At 55.6% G+C, this 20070-nt stretch overlaps 1 long non-coding RNA gene across 1 annotated transcript; it reads right to left on the bottom strand.

Annotated features, from left to right (window-relative positions):
- Positions 1-9537: 9537 nt before the first annotated feature.
- LOC129392686 (uncharacterized) lies at positions 9538-12120 on the bottom strand. The gene is made up of 3 exons (XR_008619054.1): positions 12058-12120; positions 10498-10598; positions 9538-9613 (listed from the first exon to the last, which is right to left on the bottom strand). It is a non-coding gene; the product is annotated as an uncharacterized lncRNA (long non-coding RNA).
- Positions 12121-20070: the final 7950 nt, after the last annotated feature.

Genomic DNA, 20070 nt, shown 5'->3' with positions numbered 1-20070 from the left:
CGCTTGGCCCCCTGAGGAGAGCTGGCATTCTGGGACACCGACACCTCCACTTCTGACCAAGTGGGTGCGCCTGAGACAGGATGGGGAGACGTTTACCTTTCCACAAACCAAAAGTAAAAGAGTTCACTTAGAGAGGTACCCTCAGTTACATTACATGGGTTGTTTTAAGGGGGGCTGTACAGACAACAAAAACTACAGGTTTTTTTAAAAAACAACTTTATTGAGATCTAGGTCACCCGTTTAAAGGGGGAAATTCCTCATTCTTAGTTTATTCCCAGGGTTGGCAACCACTGCCACAGTAAACTCGAGAACATGTCTATCCGTCCATAAAGAAGCCCCGCAGCCATTAGCAGCCCGCCCCCCCCATTCTCCCTGCCCTGGCAAGCCCCAATCCACTCCCCGTCCCTGTGGATTTGCCTGGTCTGGATACTTTGTATAAACGGACTTGTACACTATATGGCCTTTTTCCTGACCCCTTTCACTTAGTATAACGTCTCCAAGGCTCACCCGTGTGTGTCAGCACCTCATTCCTTTCCGTAGCCTCAAAAGAGTCCACCGTACACGTGGGTCACATTTTATTTTTTCATCAGTTGATGGCCATTTGGGTGGTTTCCACTTTCAGATTATAGAGCTTTTTTTTTTCCTGATAATTTTTATTGATTGATTGATTGATTGATTTTGGCCACGTGGCACACGGGATCTCGGTTCCCCCACCAGGGACGGAACCTGTGCCCCCCGAGGTGGGATCACGGAGTCTTAACCACTGGACCGCCAGGGAAGTCCCAGGTTACAGAGCTTTTTAAAACCACTCGAAATACAGTTTCTGCGCTCACTGCCCCTGGGGGAAAGCTCGGCTGGCTCATGTGGTTCAAGCCTGGGCTCGTGGCGAGCGCTCCTCTCTGCGACCGCAGGCCCCGGCAGCGCCGGCCGGCGGGGGTCACGCCCAAGGAATGCCGCTCACAGCTGAACGTCAGCCTCGTTGTTCTTGACACACTTGTCGATTTGCTTTAATATCTACCCTGAGAAACTCCGTCCCGACAGGCCGCAGTCTAGCTTGAACCGGGCTCTAGTATTTTTTGAAAAGCCGTGACTCGACGTTGCCCCATCGTGCAACATTTTTCTAACTTGGTAAATTGAGTTTCTTTGTATGATCAGATCGTGAGATGAAAAATATTCGTTTTGGTTCCAGGCTGCAGCTGCATCTTGGAACCTTCTTCGGGCCAGGTGCGCGGGAGGTAAAACATTAACATCGGTTTAGGGCAGGTTTCCCCTCGAAGACGTGATGAAGTTCGTCAGCCTTCCAGGGATCCCTGTGGCCCCTCCGGGTGTTCTCCTGTGTCTCAGGTTTCACTCGTGCTGTTGGGCCCAGGCAGGGAAAAGCCCCGACCTCCAAACCTTGGGCAGAGTGTAGAGAAGGTCACTGCTGGTGTCAGCTTCAGTCCACTGGAAAGAGGAAAATAGAGGCGATTGTGTTCTCTGGAAGCCGAGGCTCCCAGCACAGCGTCTCCTGTTTTCAAAGTAGGAACGTGTCCACAGCTAATATTTGGATGGGCCCGCAGGCGTCTTTCTGCTGCGGAGGCCTGGGCCGGTCCCATCAGAGACAAAGGGCTCTTGCTGGGCACCCGGGGAGAGGGGCGTTGGGCTGAGGGAGGGAAGGGCCAGCCTGATTGCGCTTTTCTTGTTTTAGGCAGAGTTTTGCAAAGGGAGCGGTTAAAGCAGAGCGTGGGGTGTCTGCTCTAGAGACCCTCTGTTTCTCCACCCAGGATGGCCAATTCCTTCAGGCTCGGCCAAGGACAACTCTGGCCCACGAGCCTGGACCACATGGGAGCTCTCGCTGCGGAGAGAGTGAGGAAGCAAACAGAGCTCACTCGGTCCAGCCCCTCTTAGCCGGCTCTTCTGAAGGCTCACCCAGGGCGGCAGCGCTCGGGCAGGCAGTGGGCCTGGGCTGAGCCGGGGCACCTCCCACCCACAGACAGCAGAGGGTCTGAGCGGGGAAAGCACGGCCGGGCCCCAATGCACACGTGGTGCAGGTGCAGCCAGCCCAGGAGCGACCTGAGAGGCCATGAACCACGCGCAGGGAGGCGGCGGGGAGCGCACCACAGGGAGAGTCGACTTGAGAGAAGCCACCGCGATGAGAAGCCCATGCACCTCAACAAAGAGTAGCCCCCACTCGCCACAACTAGAGAAAGCCCGCGGGCAGCAGCAAAGACCCAGTCCATCCATAAATAAATAAATAAATAAATAAATTTATTTTTAGAAAACAAAAGAAGAGTCTCCTTCTCCAGCCCTGCTGCCGTTACGGATCAGGGTCTGATTTGCAGGCGCTGGAGCCTAGGTGAGGTGGACACCCCTTTGTGCCAGGCAGCCATGGTCTCAGGGGTGCCCACTCCACAGGGAGCCCAGGACAAACGAGCAGCTGGGAGGAGGTGGGGAGGCGGGCGCCCGCATGCAGCTGCCAGTCCCCACAATGCGACTTGGGTTGGAGCCGGGAGAGCAGGTGTGGCTTCCGGGCCCGATGGAGGCTTTCAGGGCTGGAGGCTTCCAGATCCAAGGAGAGGCAGCAGCTTCCTTGGCGGCCAGGTTCTGAGGTGTGGCTTTGGGAATCACTCCTGAACCTGCGTCTGTTCCTTCAGCCCTTACACAAGTGATACTGTAAACTGTTGAGTATCCTACGATAAATCGCCTGCTAAAAGTCAGCTTCAGTGGGTTGTTTTGGGCCCCAGCCCCCCTGACACAGCGGTGAGGTGGACACCCCTTTGTGCCAGGCAGCCATGGTCTCAGGGGTGCCCACTCCACAGGGAGCCCAGGACAAACGAGCAGCTGGGAGGAGGTGGGGAGGCGGGCGCCCGCATGCAGCTGCCAGTCCCCACAATGCGACTTGGGTTGGAGCCGGGAGAGCAGGTGTGGCTTCCGGGCCCGATGGAGGCTTTCAGGGCTGGAGGCTTCCAGATCCAAGGAGAGGCAGCAGCTTCCTTGGCGGCCAGGTTCTGAGGTGTGGCTTTGGGAATCACTCCTGAACCTGCGTCTGTTCCTTCAGCCCTTACACAAGTGATACTGTAAACTGTTGAGTATCCTACGATAAATCTCCTGCTAAAAGTCAGCTGCAGTGGCTTGCTCTGGACCTGAGCCCTCCTGACACAGCCTAACCCTGGTATCACACACACAAACAGCAGTGAGGATCTTCAGCAATTGAGGATGAATGAAGTCATACACGAAGCATGTCGCTCCCCTTGGGAAAGAGAAAGAGGTTCTATTAAGACGGCTCCTAACAGAACTCATCCTGGGAGCCGAGAGCTAGCAAAGCTGGGCCGGAACCATGGCCACCCCAGCAGCCCCTGGGTGTGTAACCAGGAGCGTCTGTAGAATCAGCACAACGATCCTCCCGCTTGTGGTTTCTTACGGTTTGCTTGGCGCCAAGACAATTAAATGCTTCTCAGAAAGCAGGCTCCTAGGAGAGACGGAAGATGAACCTCCACCTGATAATTCATCATGTCTTTTGCATCTAATTGAACCACCAAAGGAAGACGGTTCTCTCGCTCTCCCGTCATCAGAGCCTGGGTCGCTCTGTTTGGGACTCTGGCCAGGGGGACAGGCTGGTTGTCTGGCGTCCTTCCTCTGTGTCGCCCAGTGAACAAGCCTCCAGCCTGAGAGGGAGAAGAGAACACAAGGGCAGGCGAGCGCCGTCCTGCGCAATCCCGGCACATGGTTACTGGGCGTGTGAGCAATGGGTCTGAGGGGGAAGCACGCCCCTCGGAGCCGGTCTGCAGCCCAGAAGCAGGGGCGCCGTCGTCCGCGAGGTCGCCCACGTTGAGCGCCGGGCTCTGGGTGTTTGCTGATCCGCCACCAGCACTGCTCTCGCTGGGCCCCCTTGGCTCTCCAGGCCTGACCGTGGCCACATCCCTCACCATCTACCCTCCTGGCCGGCCATCCCCCAAACACAGGGTTAATCAGGCTGCTCCTCTGCTGGCAGTTGCGTAAAGTGTTAACGTCCTGTCTTATCTGGGCCCACGGCCCCTAAGCCTTTCCCTATTTGAATATTGAAACGTAAGATTACCAAGATTACCCTGGACACCAAGAAACCTCACCCACCTCCCAGCCCATCCAGATTAGCGATGAGAATATAAATCTTGAAGCCTGAGGGGGCCTTAGGGACCAAGGCCAGGGGTCGCCAGCGTTTAAAGGTCAGACTGGAAAAGGGAGAAAGTAAAAGTGGCCGCGGAGGAGTGGTAAGGAGACTGTGATGGGACAGAAACAGAGAAGAGTGCGCTGAGAAACAGGTGTGGCCCACAGTGGCAGGTTCTCAAAAGAGGTCAAGCACGTGAGGACAGGGCACTGATGCAGCAGGGACGGGGGCGGTGTGGAGGCAGTGGTGGCAGAGGTCCAGCGGAGACCGTCCGTGAAGGGGACAGAGAAATGAGGCAGGGCAGGTGGAGGACGGGGGTCGGGGGAGGTCAGACGTGAAGGAGCTGCTCCGCTCCAGGGCTCGCACGCGCCATGCTGTTAGGCGTAACCCTCGGGTGATAACCCTCAGGTGCGGCGTCCAGAGGGTGTGGGACCGAGGGGTCCTCAGGCTGGTTGCATCACCCACCGCAACAGGGGGACTGACAGGCTGAAGTGGACCGACGGGGGATTCCGCTCGACAGAGGCGCGTCAAGGTCATCGGCTGAGAGGACGCGGGTCCGGAACGCTTGGGATGGTGAGGAAAGGCCAACTCTGAAACGGCCACTTGTAGAGTGGGTGACGGCGGTGACTTCGGGGACTCTCCCCGTGAAATGGAGACGCTCTTGCTCCCGCAACATTCCCGGGTCTGGGAGAAGCGGGGCTGGCTCTGGCTTCTCCGCGGGCACTCGGGGGCCTGCGCGGGCCCCGGAACGCCAGCTGCTCCCTGGGGCGGCCCGGGGAGCCAAGCGGGGGCCCCACGCTGCTGGGAAGGCCGCCCGCCCTCCTCCCTCTTGGCGCTTGGCCCCCTGAGGAGAGCTGGCATTCTGGGACACCGACACCTCCACTTCTGACCAAGTGGGTGCGCCTGAGACAGGATGGGGAGACGTTTACCTTTCCACAAACCAAAAGTAAAAGAGTTCACTTAGAGAGGTACCCTCAGTTACATTACATGGGTTGTTTTAAGGGGGGCTGTACAGACAACAAAAACTACAGGTTTTTTTAAAAAACAACTTTATTGAGATCTAGGTCACCCGTTTAAAGGGGGAAATTCCTCATTCTTAGTTTATTCCCAGGGTTGGCAACCACTGCCACAGTAAACTCGAGAACATGTCTATCCGTCCATAAAGAAGCCCCGCAGCCATTAGCAGCCCGCCCCCCCCATTCTCCCTGCCCTGGCAAGCCCCAATCCACTCCCCGTCCCTGTGGATTTGCCTGGTCTGGATACTTTGTATAAACGGACTTGTACACTATATGGCCTTTTTCCTGACCCCTTTCACTTAGTATAACGTCTCCAAGGCTCACCCGTGTGTGTCAGCACCTCATTCCTTTCCGTAGCCTCAAAAGAGTCCACCGTACACGTGGGTCACATTTTATTTTTTCATCAGTTGATGGCCATTTGGGTGGTTTCCACTTTCAGATTATAGAGCTTTTTTTTTTCCTGATAATTTTTATTGATTGATTGATTGATTGATTTTGGCCACGTGGCACACGGGATCTCGGTTCCCCCACCAGGGACGGAACCTGTGCCCCCCGAGGTGGGATCACGGAGTCTTAACCACTGGACCGCCAGGGAAGTCCCAGGTTACAGAGCTTTTTAAAACCACTCGAAATACAGTTTCTGCGCTCACTGCCCCTGGGGGAAAGCTCGGCTGGCTCATGTGGTTCAAGCCTGGGCTCGTGGCGAGCGCTCCTCTCTGCGACCGCAGGCCCCGGCAGTGCCGGCCGGCGGGGGTCACGCCCAAGGAATGCCGCTCACAGCTGAACGTCAGCCTCGTTGTTCTTGACACACTTGTCGATTTGCTTTAATATCTACCCTGAGAAACTCCGTCCCGACAGGCCGCAGTCTAGCTTGAACCGGGCTCTAGTATTTTTTGAAAAGCCGTGACTCGACGTTGCCCCATCGTGCAACATTTTTCTAACTTGGTAAATTGAGTTTCTTTGTATGATCAGATCGTGAGATGAAAAATATTCGTTTTGGTTCCAGGCTGCAGCTGCATCTTGGAACCTTCTTCGGGCCAGGTGCGCAGGAGGTAAAACATTAACATCGGTTTAGGGCAGGTTTCCCCTCGAAGACGTGATGAAGTTCGTCAGCCTTCCAGGGATCCCTGTGGCCCCTCCGGGTGTTCTCCTGTGTCTCAGGTTTCACTCGTGCTGTTGGGCCCAGGCAGGGAAAAGCCCCGACCTCCAAACCTTGGGCAGAGTGTAGAGAAGGTCACTGCTGGTGTCAGCTTCAGTCCACTGGAAAGAGGAAAATAGAGGCGATTGTGTTCTCTGGAAGCCGAGGCTCCCAGCACAGCGTCTCCTGTTTTCAAAGTAGGAACGTGTCCACAGCTAATATTTGGATGGGCCCGCAGGCGTCTTTCTGCTGCGGAGGCCTGGGCCGGTCCCATCAGAGACAAAGGGCTCTTGCTGGGCACCCGGGGAGAGGGGCGTTGGGCTGAGGGAGGGAAGGGCCAGCCTGATTGCGCTTTTCTTGTTTTAGGCAGAGTTTTGCAAAGGGAGCGGTTAAAGCAGAGCGTGGGGTGTCTGCTCTAGAGACCCTCTGTTTCTCCACCCAGGATGGCCAATTCCTTCAGGCTCGGCCAAGGACAACACTGGCCCACGAGCCTGGACCACATGGGAGCTCTCGCTGCGGAGAGAGTGAGGAAGCAAACAGAGCTCACTCGGTCCAGCCCCTCTTAGCCGGCTCTTCTGAAGGCTCACCCAGGGCGGCAGCGCTCGGGCAGGCAGTGGGCCTGGGCTGAGCCGGGGCACCTCCCACCCACAGACAGCAGAGGGTCTGAGCGGGGAAAGCACGGCCGGGCCCCAATGCACACGTGGTGCAGGTGCAGCCAGCCCAGGAGCGACCTGAGAGGCCATGAACCACGCGCAGGGAGGCGGCGGGGAGCGCACCACAGGGAGAGTCGACTTGGTCGGTGTTTAAAGGGCAAGAAGTCACTCGGGGACAGCACAGGGCAGGGAAGAGGACTGGGGAGGGAGGGCCGGCACCCCAAGTCGAAGGAGCAGGTCCGGCAAGGGCCCAGGTGCAGCCGCGAGATGCGCTGGCGTGAGTGAGCTGAGTGACGCGTGTGGGTAGCCACACAAGCGACAGGTCATCGATCTGCAAAGTCCTGTGGACAGTCCTCTACGGACACTCAGCACGGTTTATTAAGTTATTTTTTAAATTGTCTGTCTTCTCACTAGATTGTGAAAGCCGTATCTATTTCATCAACCTTAAGGAGACTTTGGGGACTTCCTGGTGGTCCAGTGGGTAAGACCCCACGCTCCTAATGCAGGGGGCCCGGGGTTCGGTCCCTGGCTGGGGTACTAGATCCCTCATGCCACAACCAAAAGATCCTGCGTGCCCCAGCTAAGGCCCGGCACAGCTAAAGTAAATATAAGTAAATAAATATTAATAAAACAGAAACAAAAACCTTAAGAAGACTTGAATAACCGGAGAGCCGTATTTCATGGTCCTAGATGAAAAAACTTAATTTTGCAAAAATGGAAACGTTCCACATTAAACGATAAATGTTTAATGTAGTCCCAATGGGATGCTTTTGTAATGTGAATCTAGATTTAAATTCCATCAATTTTTTTTTTTTTTTTTTTTTTTTTTCGCGATACGCGGGCCTCCCCCTGCTGCGGCCTCTCCCGTCGCGGAGCACAGGCTCCGGACGCGCAGGCTCAGCGGCCACGGCTCACGGGCCCAGCCGCCCCGCGGCACGTGGGATCCTCCCGGACCGGGGCGCGAACCCGGCGCCCCTGCATCGGCAGGCGGACGCGCAACCGCTGCGCCACCAGGGAAGCCCCTAAATTCCATCAAATTTTTAAATGAAGAATCATACTTGCAATCACGTGTTGAAACTGTAATAATACAATAGATGGTGCTCATGTCGGAACAGCTAGATCAACAGACCAGAGGAGGAAATTCAGAAACAAAATTAGGTGTACATGGTAATTCAGTTATTATAATGGTCGCACTGTAAGTGGTGTTGGAATAACTGATTGGTCGTTTGGAAAACAAGTCACCCGAGTGGGGGGGGCACGTGCGCGGCCGAGGGGTTCTCAGCACACGGCGCAACGCGTCTGCCTGTGCATCCGCCAGCTCCGCGGTCTCGCCCAGCCAGGGGACTTCAGTGTGTAAGAGGGAGTAACGTGTCTCCCGGGCAACGGCCCCCATCTGTCCACCTGCTAAATACGCCTGGGGCCCTGCATCTTGTCCAGGAAGGCTCGTGTCACCTGTGGGGGAGCCGTGTCCTCTGAAAGACTCCTCTTTGAGCCCGTGGGGTACAGTGGATCAATGTCCACCCGAAATCCACAGCTGGATTTACATTTAGGGAGAGGCTGGCCCTTCTCCCAGGGGGGAAAAGAGCCAACCAGGCAACTTACAATGAATTCACTGGTGGGCTTTTTGGGAAGGGTTTCAAAGTGGAGGACTGCCAAGAATTTTATTAGGTACATTCAACAACATGATCGTAAACCAATTCCATTAAGATTACTTGAGAGCCTAGAAACGGGCAAGAAAAAGACAGGAAGAGCTTTTAGCAGAAGCTGGTGAAAGGGCTTCGGAGAGGGAAAGCGGCGATGGTTGCACAGCCATGTGAGTGCACTTAACGCCCGAGCTGTGCACTTCAGGCCGTTAAGACGGGAGGTTTTATGTACATTTTACCACCTCAAAGAAAAGGAGGAGGAGGAGGAGGAGAGAGAGCTGAAGGTGAGCTGCCCGCCGTGTGCCCTGAGGCCCCTCTTCCCTGCCCTTCAGCGCGCACGGGCCCCGCCCAGTGGGTGCTTGTCTCCTTTCTGCGTCTGTCCGTCTGTCGGGAGGGTCCCTTGCGCCCAGGCTGCAGCCTCTCAGGACACCCCTCCACCAGGGCCTCCGACAGTCCCCCTCCCCGCCACCCCGCACGTCCTCGTGTCCCCGCAGCTGCACAGCCCGCACTCTGTCCCCATCTGACGCTCTCAGTGCGGAGACCACCCGCGTCCTCCCCCCGCCGCCCGCACGGGATGCGCCCACTTCCCGCTGGAAGCAGCAGCCAGCGAGTCCGAACCTCGTGCCCGTACCGCGGCCACCTCGGAGCACCTGCCGCCCACGGCGGGGCCGCACACAGAATGCTCGGGACCGATGCTGCAAGTGCTTACATCCTGGCCACTCGAGTGCAGGCATGTTCCTGGAGTTGGGGCTGTAGAAACATACGTATGATGCTGATGTATTCTTAGTGAAGATTGTAAATGGAAGATACAGAAAAATAACTAATAATTTGCATCGTAATTCACATTAATTAATTTATTTTTCTTACAATACATTAGTATTCCTGTTACCATCAAGCAAGCCAAGGCTTATTGATAAAACATTGTCAGGTGAGGTGACTCAGATCTCATGGTTTGGGTGAAAACGTTGTGATTCAAGCTCAAGTATCTGACTCCCAAGCACAGGTTTCTTTTTCAGAGGAAACACAGCTCGAATAAATTGCTGGAATAAATCAGTCATTAACGATCCATGTCAACAAAGGGATACAGAGTGTTTGAAATAACGCAATTATTACCCCTACACGCACTAACCCCAGAACTCACTAAAATGCTTAGAGGTTTAGGGTCGGGGCAGAAACCGTGGGCATTTGGCCTTGTCTTGCATACGCTTTCTTTGTGGAAATAGTTGAGAAAGATAAGATACGGTCTCTTTCTCTCAAACACAAATTACGTATCGGTTTAGGAAATCAACATACATAGAGTTGAGAAAGAGGTAGGCAAATTTTAATTTTTTATAGTCATATAAGCAATTTAAGTGCAGGATAGAATATTTTTAAAAATAAAGATACATAGAGAAAATGATACAATCTCACCTAGTCCTGCACCAGTGATAACCACAGACAACATGTGCCCTGGCACATGTGGTGGGACGTGAATCCACGCTGCCTGAGAAGACCACAGAGCTTCATGCAGGAGCACCCCACAGCCCACCCGGTCCAAGCGTTCCCTTTAGAGGACAGAGCCACACAGGGACCAAGTGGCCGTGAGCGGGGCGCGGCCTGGGCCGAGGCCAGTGCTGTTTCCACCTTTCCCTCCATCCTCAGGCAGGGCCCCTGTACTCTCGGGGACACACCTCCAAGGTCACCCAGACCGGCTCCTGGGACAGCTGGACCTGCCCCCGTACCGGGACAGACGGGCCTGCGTCAGAAAGGCAGCCTGACCCTCAGAATGTCCCTCTGCTGGGCTGGGGCAGCCGCCCAGCCTGAGGGCTCCCCCAAAACTGTCCTCCTGTTCCCCGTTCCACCGATGACACCTCAGCAGAGTGTTAAAGTGACACGACTTTCCAGCACCCCCTCCCGCCTGTTCAAGGGGCTGATTTCCACTTACGGGGGTTTGTTGAAATGGTTTCCTCCGACGGCATCCCCGGCGTCCACCTGGCTTCCGGGCCAGCTCTAAACGGCTCTGGGGCCAGCTTACTGCCACGGAAGCTGGAACCGCCAGACACAAGGACCCCAAGCATTTTTAAAATTAATTAATTACTTACTTAATTTTTGTACACTTTCTATATTCATACTTCTTGGATATTTTACAGTAAGAAAGTATTCACATAATCCTTGAGTTTTTTGGTTTTTCTTTTTGGCTGTGTTGGGTCTTAGCTGCGGCACACAGGTTCTTCCGTTGTGGCGCACGGGCTCAGTAGGTGTGGCGCACGGGCTCAGCTGCCCCGCGGCGTGTGGGACCTTAGTTCCCCGACCAGGGATCGAACCCGCGTCCCCTGCATTGGAAGGCGGATTCTTAACCACTGGACCGCCAGGGAAGTCCCCCCAGGTATTTTTAACTTTGGGACTTTTTGCTGTGTGAAGTTTTGAAGTTATTTTGTAATGGGAAGGAAGCTAGCACCTATCGGATCCCTGGATGCACAGGTGTTGTAACAGGTACTTTTTGTAACTCTGTCCTTTTTTTCTCACAACCATCCTTATTATCCCCATTTTACTCATGAGGAAACCCAATCATATAGGTAATAAACAGTCAAACCAAGGTTGAAATTCAGATCTAACTCTAATATGTTGTCTTCTGTGCCCGCTGCTGCTTCCAGGAGTGTTATCTTAAAGCCTCCGCACATTCTAAAGTGTAGTTTGTCCAAGTGACAGTCACTCCCCGGGGGCCGAGCATCCCTTTGACATACAAAGTGGCCGATTAGCATTTATGACATACTTAGTAGGTGTTCCCTCACGAGTCGTGGCATAAAAGGAAAAAAGTGGAGCAAGGTAGGAGGTTGTTGGGTTTGATCCCCAAAGCTCCTGAGCAGAATCGAGTTTCGATGGGGTGGAGTCCTGGGTGATGACAGGACGAACCCAGGCCTTTCTTGGGAGCAGCCGCAGGCCATTACCTCGGCCGTGATGAAGGGTCCAGGGCAGAGTCACGCGAACCCACCCAGCGGTGCTGAGGCGGGCTGCACGCTGAATTAGCTAGAACCCGTTTTTCTGGGAGGGAGAGCATGAGTGAGTTCAGTGGCCCAAATAGACGCCTAGACCTACAAATGACCCAGGGCAATAATTCTACCGCTTATGACTCAAATCCTCTCCCTATAAAATGGGACAAACAATACTGCACTCCCTTTACACCCTGGAGACGTTGGGAGAACTTGCGGAAGCTATCTTAACCCATAATCCCGGCTACGCCCCCGATACAGTCCTCTGAGTCTTTATTTCTTGCATCCCAGAACCACAGGAAAAGACGCTTTCCGACGCAAAACACAGAAATTACACAGCGCTACCTGAGTTAATTCTAAAATTCAGTTTCTGCCAAATCCAGGCACACTGTTGGTTACAGATTCATAAAACTGAAAGGTCTTAGGGACGACTCACTCCGGTGATGGCAGGTGTCTGCCCTGTGCCCAGTCCCCAGCGAGACCACCATTCCACGGCGCCTCAGCGGCCTTCTTACCTGGCACCCCCACCAGCACCCCAACTGACTGCAGCCGCCATCGGAAGGGAAGCCTGTTTGCCGTCCCTGACCGAATCCTCCCCTTTCCCTTTAGAGAGGAAGTGGACGCCTGGAGAGATGAAATGGTGAAACCAGAATGGAGCCAGGACCTCACAGCCGGTCGGTGGCAGAGCCAGCCCTGAGGTCTACGCCTCTGACTTTCAGCCCCACGTCCACGTCCTTCTCACACCTGTAGGGCTAACGAGACCCAGTCTACTAATCACTTATTCATAAGCAGGTACTGAGAGCCTACTGTGTACCGGGCACTGTGCCCTCAGCCAGCCAGGCAGGAGTTCATAAACCACTGGCCCTTTGTCCACTCAGCATGGAGAGAGAGAGAGACAGAGAGAGAGAGAGAGGGAGAGAGAGACAGAGAGAGACAGAGAGAGAGAGAGAGACAGAGAGAGACAGAGAGAGAGGGAGGGAGGGAGAGAGGGAGGGAGGGAGGGAGGGAGAGAGAGAGAGAGGATAGATATTATGGTGTCACTTTTCCCAGGGCTTTTAAACGTCTCAAAAAGAAGTTTGCAAAGTTAATAGTAATAAGATAGCTCTTGATCACTCCCGACTACTAGCAGTCTTGTTTGTGAGTTTTTTGTTCATTCTTCTGGTCTCTTCCTGGCCATTGAGCTATAAAAATCTATATCTAGGGCTTCCCTGGTGGCGCAGTGGTTAAGAGTCCGCCTGCCGATGCAGGGGACACGGGTTCGAGCCCCGGTCCGGGAAGATCCCACATGCCGCGGAGCGGCTGGGCCCGTGAGCCATGGCCGCTGAGCCTGCGCGTCCGGAGCCTGCGCTCCGCAACGGGAGAGGCCACAGCAGTGAGAGGCCCGCGTACCGCAAAAAAAAAAAAAAAAAAAAAAAAAAAATCTATATCTAGAACATGACTATATATAGTTTTGATGGAAAAACTATTATAGCAGGAAACTGAATACATTGCTCCAAGCCTCGTATCACGGTTTAGGAGAGAAAAAAGATCTAACCGTCTTGGTTACATTTAAATTATCAACCTAAATAAAATGTCAGTTGAAGGTCAACTGTGTTATAGGGAAGACAGCATTGGACTAAGTTTCAGAAGCCCGGGTTCTGGTTCTGTTTTCCCCGGGCAGCTTGTGACACCACGGGCCTCACCCAGTACTGCTGACCCTCTCTCCCCATTTGCAAAGTGACTTAGTGCGCTGCCTGCCTGGCAAGGCTGCTACTAAGATTAATGATAATAATAACAGCCGCGCCGCTATTGTGCTTTACCGTTTGCAGCACTGTCTCACAGCACCTCTGAGAGGTGAGTGGGGCAGTTACAATTACCCCAATAAAGATGAGAAATCCAGGGCTCAGAGAAGTGAAGTAACTCGCTCCAGGTCACCCAGCGAGAAAGTGGCTTCGGGGGAGCCTCTGTTCTCGGTGGGGCGCCTTCCCACACGCTCCTCCAGGGGAGGCTGCTGCCGTCAGGACCCGCACACACCGTGTCCGGGCTCTCGGAGGTGGCGGCCGGCTCCCGGCAGCTCTTCCGGCTGCAGGAATTAGGACCGAGCGCTTGCCGTGAGCAGTTTCTCTGCTTGGACGCCGTCTGCGTGCTCCAGGCCGGTCCGCTTCCCCGCCACGCACGCTAGGGACTGTTTCCCCCTGCGTCCTCCTCGTTTAGGGCCGGTCCACACGCGCGCACGCGCGCGCGCACGCGCACTCACACGCGCGCACGCGCACTCACACGCGCGCACGCGCACTCACACGCGCGCACGCGCACGCAGGTGCCACCTCCTGCAAGCACGCCTTCCAGTGCGACGGCCCTGTACCAGCCCCTCAGAACGGCCCGCAGCAGTCTCTTAGGGGGCTGGGAAGGTCACGGCCCAGGCACAGGTCTCGCCCAGGAAGAGGCCGGAGGAAGAAATGGAAACGCACACCAAGCTGGTCAGCAGTCTCCCTCTGCACCTGGCTGGCCCCTGGGCACCCGGAGACCACCGGGGACCCCTGGCGCCATCCGCCTGACTCTTTGGGGCTCTGCGCCTTGCGCTTGCACTTACAGGGCCGCCATGCCTCCCGCCCCGGGCCGGGGTGCGGGGCTGCCGCAGACCCGGCCTGGCCGCGGTCTCCACGCCGGGCTTTGTGGGTGGACAGCTGCGCTACAGCAGCGGCTCGAGAACTTTTTAAAGGGGTGTGTGTGAGAAACAAAAGACAGTGCCCTGCGGACCGTGACCTTGGAGGCTTCCTCGGCCACCCTCCTTCACGGGAGCGAGATGCTGGCTGCAGGCTGGCCGTCGATCTTATGGCCTCCGGCGGGTCGCGACCTATGGCCCGCACTGCGAAGGGCACCTCTCGAGGGCGCCCTCGTGGCCCCTGCTTAGCCGAGGGCAGACCCCGCTCACGGGGGCGGCTCGCAGAACTGCCAGGCCATCAGCCCCGCGCGCCCCGCGTGCTCCCCCCAGACCGCGCCGTCCCGTCCCTCCCACAAGCCCCGCTCCTGCGGCGGGGGGTGTCTCTTCATTCCCCCCCCCGCCCCCCGCCGTCCACGTGGTTGTTGCCCACTTGGGTTTCTTCTTCGGAGAAATGTCTGTTCACTTCCGTCGCCCATTTTTCATTCCGGGTGTTTGTTTTTTGTTGTTGAGTTGCTGGCTCAGGAATTCATGAAGTCAGGATTTATACTGAATCCGTTAAAAGGTTCTAACTCGATGGCCCGGGCCCTGCCGTAGTGGCGAGGCAGGAGGCCAGGAAGGTGTTAAGTTCCTGTCTGAGAAAAGGCCCCGGAGGAGTCTTGCGATGACGGAACGTCCAGCCCCTGGGTGCCCGCCACCGGCTGTCAGACGGCCCCGCTCCCCCGACCCGGGGGCGAAGGGCTGTCCTCCACCCGCAGCTGCCAGTCTGCTCGGTTGCATGCGTTGGTCCCTAAGTACAGACCGGAGACGCAGGAAGAGGGGAAGCAGACCGTGGGCCCGGGCTAAAGACAAGGCTGCCGGCAAAGGGGCGTCCCCGCTAAGGGCCACTGCCCTTTCATCGGGGAGGCCAGCCCCTGGGGTCGTGCAAGACCTGGGCCTGGGCGGCCCGTGTCCGGGGTGGGGTCCCCTGCATCGTCGAGGGGAGGCCAGGCCGGGACGTGGTCGCCATCAGGCGGGGTCACAGGACGATGAGCAGCCCCCCCATAAGCTAGTGGGAGCCTTCAGGACCAAGAGCTGTGACAGACATGGGGAGACCCGCCATCACCACTGAGTTTTCTGTTCATAAAAATGATATGAATTGTCCTTCCAGAAAAAGTTGAGATTCTCTCTATTACCTCCCTTCCCCTTGTCCTTCTCCCTGGGGTGGGACCTGGGTGTGGACTTGGGCTACAGAGTTGATTCTCCCTCATGTCAAGTCCTAAACGTGCCTTCCAGGTCAGCACAAGAGGACTCGGCCACGAAGCTCTGCCGTTCTCTGTGTCCAGGACCTCGTTGTCAGCCACTTCCACGGTGTGTGGAGAGGCTCGCCTGCCCTAAACAGCCCCGACGTGCAGGTAAAACACCGCCTGCGCGCACGGCCCCGTCACTCAACTCAAAGAGCAGGGGTAAACTCCTCGGTCGTTCCTCTAACGCCAGGAAAATCGTTCAATAAGATTACGAAGTAAATACAGCAGTCAAAATGGAAAAAAATTACAGAAGGAGGTTAAAAGGGAGCTTGCAGACATATGGAAACCCACCGAGGATCAAAACCTCACTGTCTGCTCACGAACGGGACAGACGAGCGAGGGACAGAGCTGGATGCTGGTGGGCGTGAATGAGCAACAAAGCTGGAAAGGTCTGGCGTCACCTTAGAGAATGAAAAGGACAAGAAAATTCAACTGGAGAGAAGCTAATGGATAAAAGTGACAAAGGGGATCAACACAGGACCCGAGGTGGGGAAAACTCGGGCAGGTGAAACAGAAGGTGCATTCAAATACGTAACACAAGAGCATTTTCCCAATTAAAATAAAGAACAGAACTCTGAATCAAAAAAGCCACATTTCAGGAAATTCTGGTATAGAACACTCATGAAGTTCAAGGTAAAGAATGGATCCTTCAGACATCAGGCAGAAACATGAAAACACACACAAGCCCCCCACCCAAATCAGTGTGACCTCTGACATCCCACCAGCAACATCAGCGCCACAGACTCTGGGCCAGCGCCGGGCACCCGAGGGCACCGGGCCGGCCCGGAGGCCGAGGAACAGGTGTGTATTTTGCATAGACTTGTGAGAAGAATCAGAGGACTGTGTAAATGCGCCCCGTCGGGACTCCAGCGTGCTGCCCTTGACAGCGGCACAGACTGGGTGAGGAAGAGCTTTAAAGTTCTGTGTCCACAGCGCAGGGAGCAGCGGGGTGGAGGGTCGGGAGGGGCTGCCCCCCCACCGGGGGGCGCTGCTGGTGCGACGGGGCGGGGGGGGGGCAGCAGTGGGCCCAGGATGCCCGTGGCCTCGGCCCCTCCTCACGGCGGAGCTGTACACTGGGCGCTGTGTTCCTGTTTCCTGTCTTTGAGAAAAGGGCAGCTAACTGCAGGTGGGAAGGAGAGGAAGACGAGGTGAGGCGTCCGCACCGGAAGCGGGACTCCCACCCGACGCAGGAGGCCTCCCTCTGGGGTGGGCGGGGAGGCTCCTGGCCGTCCCAGAGCCTCTCCCCTGGGGGGCCACACCCGCAGGTTAGACCCGCCCGAGACTGAAGCGTTGTACACCAGACACCAGCTCAGCGGTGTCCACTGGGGCCCGGGATGCCCGTGCCCCTGGTCTGTGTTGGGACAGCCGTCCGTCGAGTGTTCCCTCGAGGCAGCAGGGAAGGTGTCCACACTGCGGAGAGCCGCTTCGTCCGGGCGCGTGAGGCCCCTTCCAGAAAGTGCAGTGTTCCCGCACCCTGCCGCGGGGTCACGCTCTACTCTCTGAACAGACTGCTCCCGAGGGGCTCAGCTTTCTGCTTCCTAAATTCCGATCCCTTCTAGTGCTGCTTCCCGAGATTCGACATTCGGGCCAACCCTGTGGGGTGTGGAGAGCAGCGTTATTTAAACAACGCACCAGCGGTTACTGGGAGGCCCTGCGAGGCCGCACAGCCAGTAAGCGGCAGAGCTGGAATTTGAACCCAGGTTAGCGTGACCTTGAGCTATGTGCTTTCCCCTGTGCAACGCTGCGTACACCAAAAGCTAAAAACAGGGAAAATACACAGAGTAACAGAATTGGATTTTTAAAATACTAAGGTAAATCAGCACATTGTGCTGAATCTATCAGGATTCAATTTATTAAGGGCAAATGTGAGTTCCTACACCTAACGTTCATAAAAGCAGCTGCATAATTAGAGCACAGCACGGCCAAGAAAAACACACTTTCGGATTGTTTTTAGTGAACGCCGTTGGAGTTCTGCCCGTGACTTTGGACCTCAGTGCCTCTGCCCCTGCCCCAGTTTCATCGCAGCATGTAGATTCCTGCCCTGCATTCCGGGTGTGGCCATGCTGGGTACCCAGCTCAAGCAGGACAGGTGTGTGTCCTGGGCGGTGACAAAGGGACTTGATCTTTCTGGTGTTGGAGGAATCTTGGGTGGCCTGCAGACAGTTAACCAGAGAAGAAAATTCACAGGAACAGGACACCCGAACAGCCGTCCAGCAAGAGCACGGATTGGCACCAGAACCAACACAGGAGTCAGAGACCCATTTCCGCTGCACTGAGCAGCTAACTTCCTGGGGAAACAGCAGCCCAGGGGGCAGTCAAGAGCGCTGCAGCTGGAGCACACCTGGCCTGAAACCCACTTCCCTGCAGATTCTGAGTGACGGCTGGAGTCTCTTTACCCATGAGAGGTGACGCCAACTGCACGTCCTGGAGGAGCGTCCAGGGTGGAGGAGCGGTGGGTTCGTGGGCCTCGCTCGGCACCAAGCCAGGCACAGAGCCAATGCCCAGGGCCAGACCGCCGGGTCATTATTTCTCACCCTAGAGCCGCCCAGGAAGCGCTGGAGGACCCGCGTCTGCCTCTCAAAAGGCTTCCAAGGTTGAGGCCCTGCACTTCACCCAAGAGCTAATTTTAGGGGACTTCCCTGGTGGCGCAGTAGCTGCGACTCTGCGCTCCCAATGCAGGGGGCCCGGGTTTGATCCCTGGTTGGGGAACTAGATCCCGCATGCGCGCCGCAACTAAGGAGCCCGCCCGCCGCAGCTAAGACCTGGCGCAGCCAAAATAAATAAATGGAGTAGATTTTTTAAAAAAGAGCTAATTTAGGAAGATCGACACCACTGAAAACACGACGTGAAATACCTTGTCTCACTAACGAGAACGCGCTGACTGAAGTACTCGATTGCCAGTGGATTTTCGCCTCGTCGGTGTTTTCGGACGGATTATCAGTGCAACACTGGATTCTGCGAGAAGACAAGCACCCGGGCTTTCCCTGCGCTTCGTGTGGTGGCGTGACGTGACCGGGGGCGTCTGGACCCACGTGACCGCCTAGTTCTGCGAGTTCCCGCGTGTCCCTGGGGGTGTGGATTCATCATTTTCCTGCTTTTCAGTGTTTTGTGGTCACTTACGTAGGTGGGGCCCAAGTGGTTCTTCTGCTTGGAAAGCGCATCAGTAGATGTAACTTTTTCTCCGTGTGACACGGAATCCTCACTGTTAACACAGGGCCATGAGCTGCATTTGCCTTTTGAAGCCTGAGAGGTGACAGGAGGGGGTGATGAGTCAGTGTCTAATGCAAGGAGGGCAGACGATGCTCTGAGGGGGCGGTTTTTCTTTCGTTTCATTGTTTTTAGCACTTTCATTGAGCACCACGAGGAAAATGTGCAACTGGGAGCGGCCGTTTCACAGGGACTGAGAATCTTTGACTTACCGATTCTGTAGTTTTTTAATAATCACCGACTCAGCTCTGAAACTGCTGCCTATGTGCCCTTCACGAACAACGAGCAGGTGACAGCAGGTGACAGCAGGCTCGTGTGTGACTCAGCACACTTTCCTTGCTGGGATTCCTTGTCCTGAGGGAGAAAATGTTCCCTGGAGAGAATGTCACTGACGGAATAGTCCAATGTCCCAAGAGGGCTACTTCTTCTTTTTTTTTTTTAAAGAGCAAAACAAAACATTACAAACTCATTACTCTAAAGACAACTGTGTTCAGCTTCTTTAAAGATGAGAAAAATGACGGCACCGCGAAGGGAAATAGCTCCACTTTGGGGGAAACCAGTGGCATGCCAGCAGTTCGGAATCTCTGAACTCTTTTTCATTGCTCCAAGTGCTATTTGAGTGTCTAAGGTTCCTTTTGGTGGCTTGTGCCTTTAGTTAATGATTCATTTAGAAAAGGCAAAGAAAGGCCTGAAGAACGCTGTTTCGTGAGCTCCTATTTGGGGAATGCGCTGGATCCAAGGTGATCCGGATTAAAATCCGAACCAGATCAGAGTCTGGATGCCACGTCCTCCAGCGCTTCTTCCCGGGGTCCTCACGACGCATAACCCCTCCCGGCCCGGCCCGAGGACGCTGCGGGCACCCACCCCTTCCGCACTCGCTTCCGCTCCGTCAGCCGCCGGGGACTCGCTTCCTCGTCTGCACCCACCAGTCCTTGTCCGTCCTGTTCAGGATACTGAGTACTTGAGCTAAGTACCTGTATGTGGAGGGAATGGAAACATCTGTTGATAAATGAGTTTCTGAATGACATTCATAGACATGAAATTGCCACCAGTCAGGAGGCGCCTGGATGCTTCCTAAGCTCACGGCACAGAAACCCTCTCCTGGGGCTGGGAGCTCCTGGAGGGGGACCCGAAGATGGACATCATCATGGGCGAGGATGCAGGCGGGTGAAGCTCCTGGTGGTGACATTTCCGTTCTTTAAATCAGGCATTTCTGTCAACGTGCCGTTATGTTTAAAAGTAGGGGATTCACTGGGGCTCCCCTGGTGGCGCGGTGGTTGCGCGTCCGCCTGCCGATGCGGGGGACGCGGGTTCGTGCCCCGGTCCGGGGGCATCCCACGTGCCGCGGAGCGGCTGGGCCCGTGAGCCGTGGCCGCCGAGCCTGCGCGTCCGGAGCC

Source organism: Physeter macrocephalus, chromosome 13 (genome assembly GCF_002837175.3).
Source record: "Physeter macrocephalus isolate SW-GA chromosome 13, ASM283717v5, whole genome shotgun sequence".
NCBI lineage: Eukaryota > Metazoa > Chordata > Mammalia > Artiodactyla > Physeteridae > Physeter > Physeter macrocephalus.
Note: the sequence above shows the minus strand (reverse complement) of the source record. Positions and strands in the feature narration are given on the sequence as shown.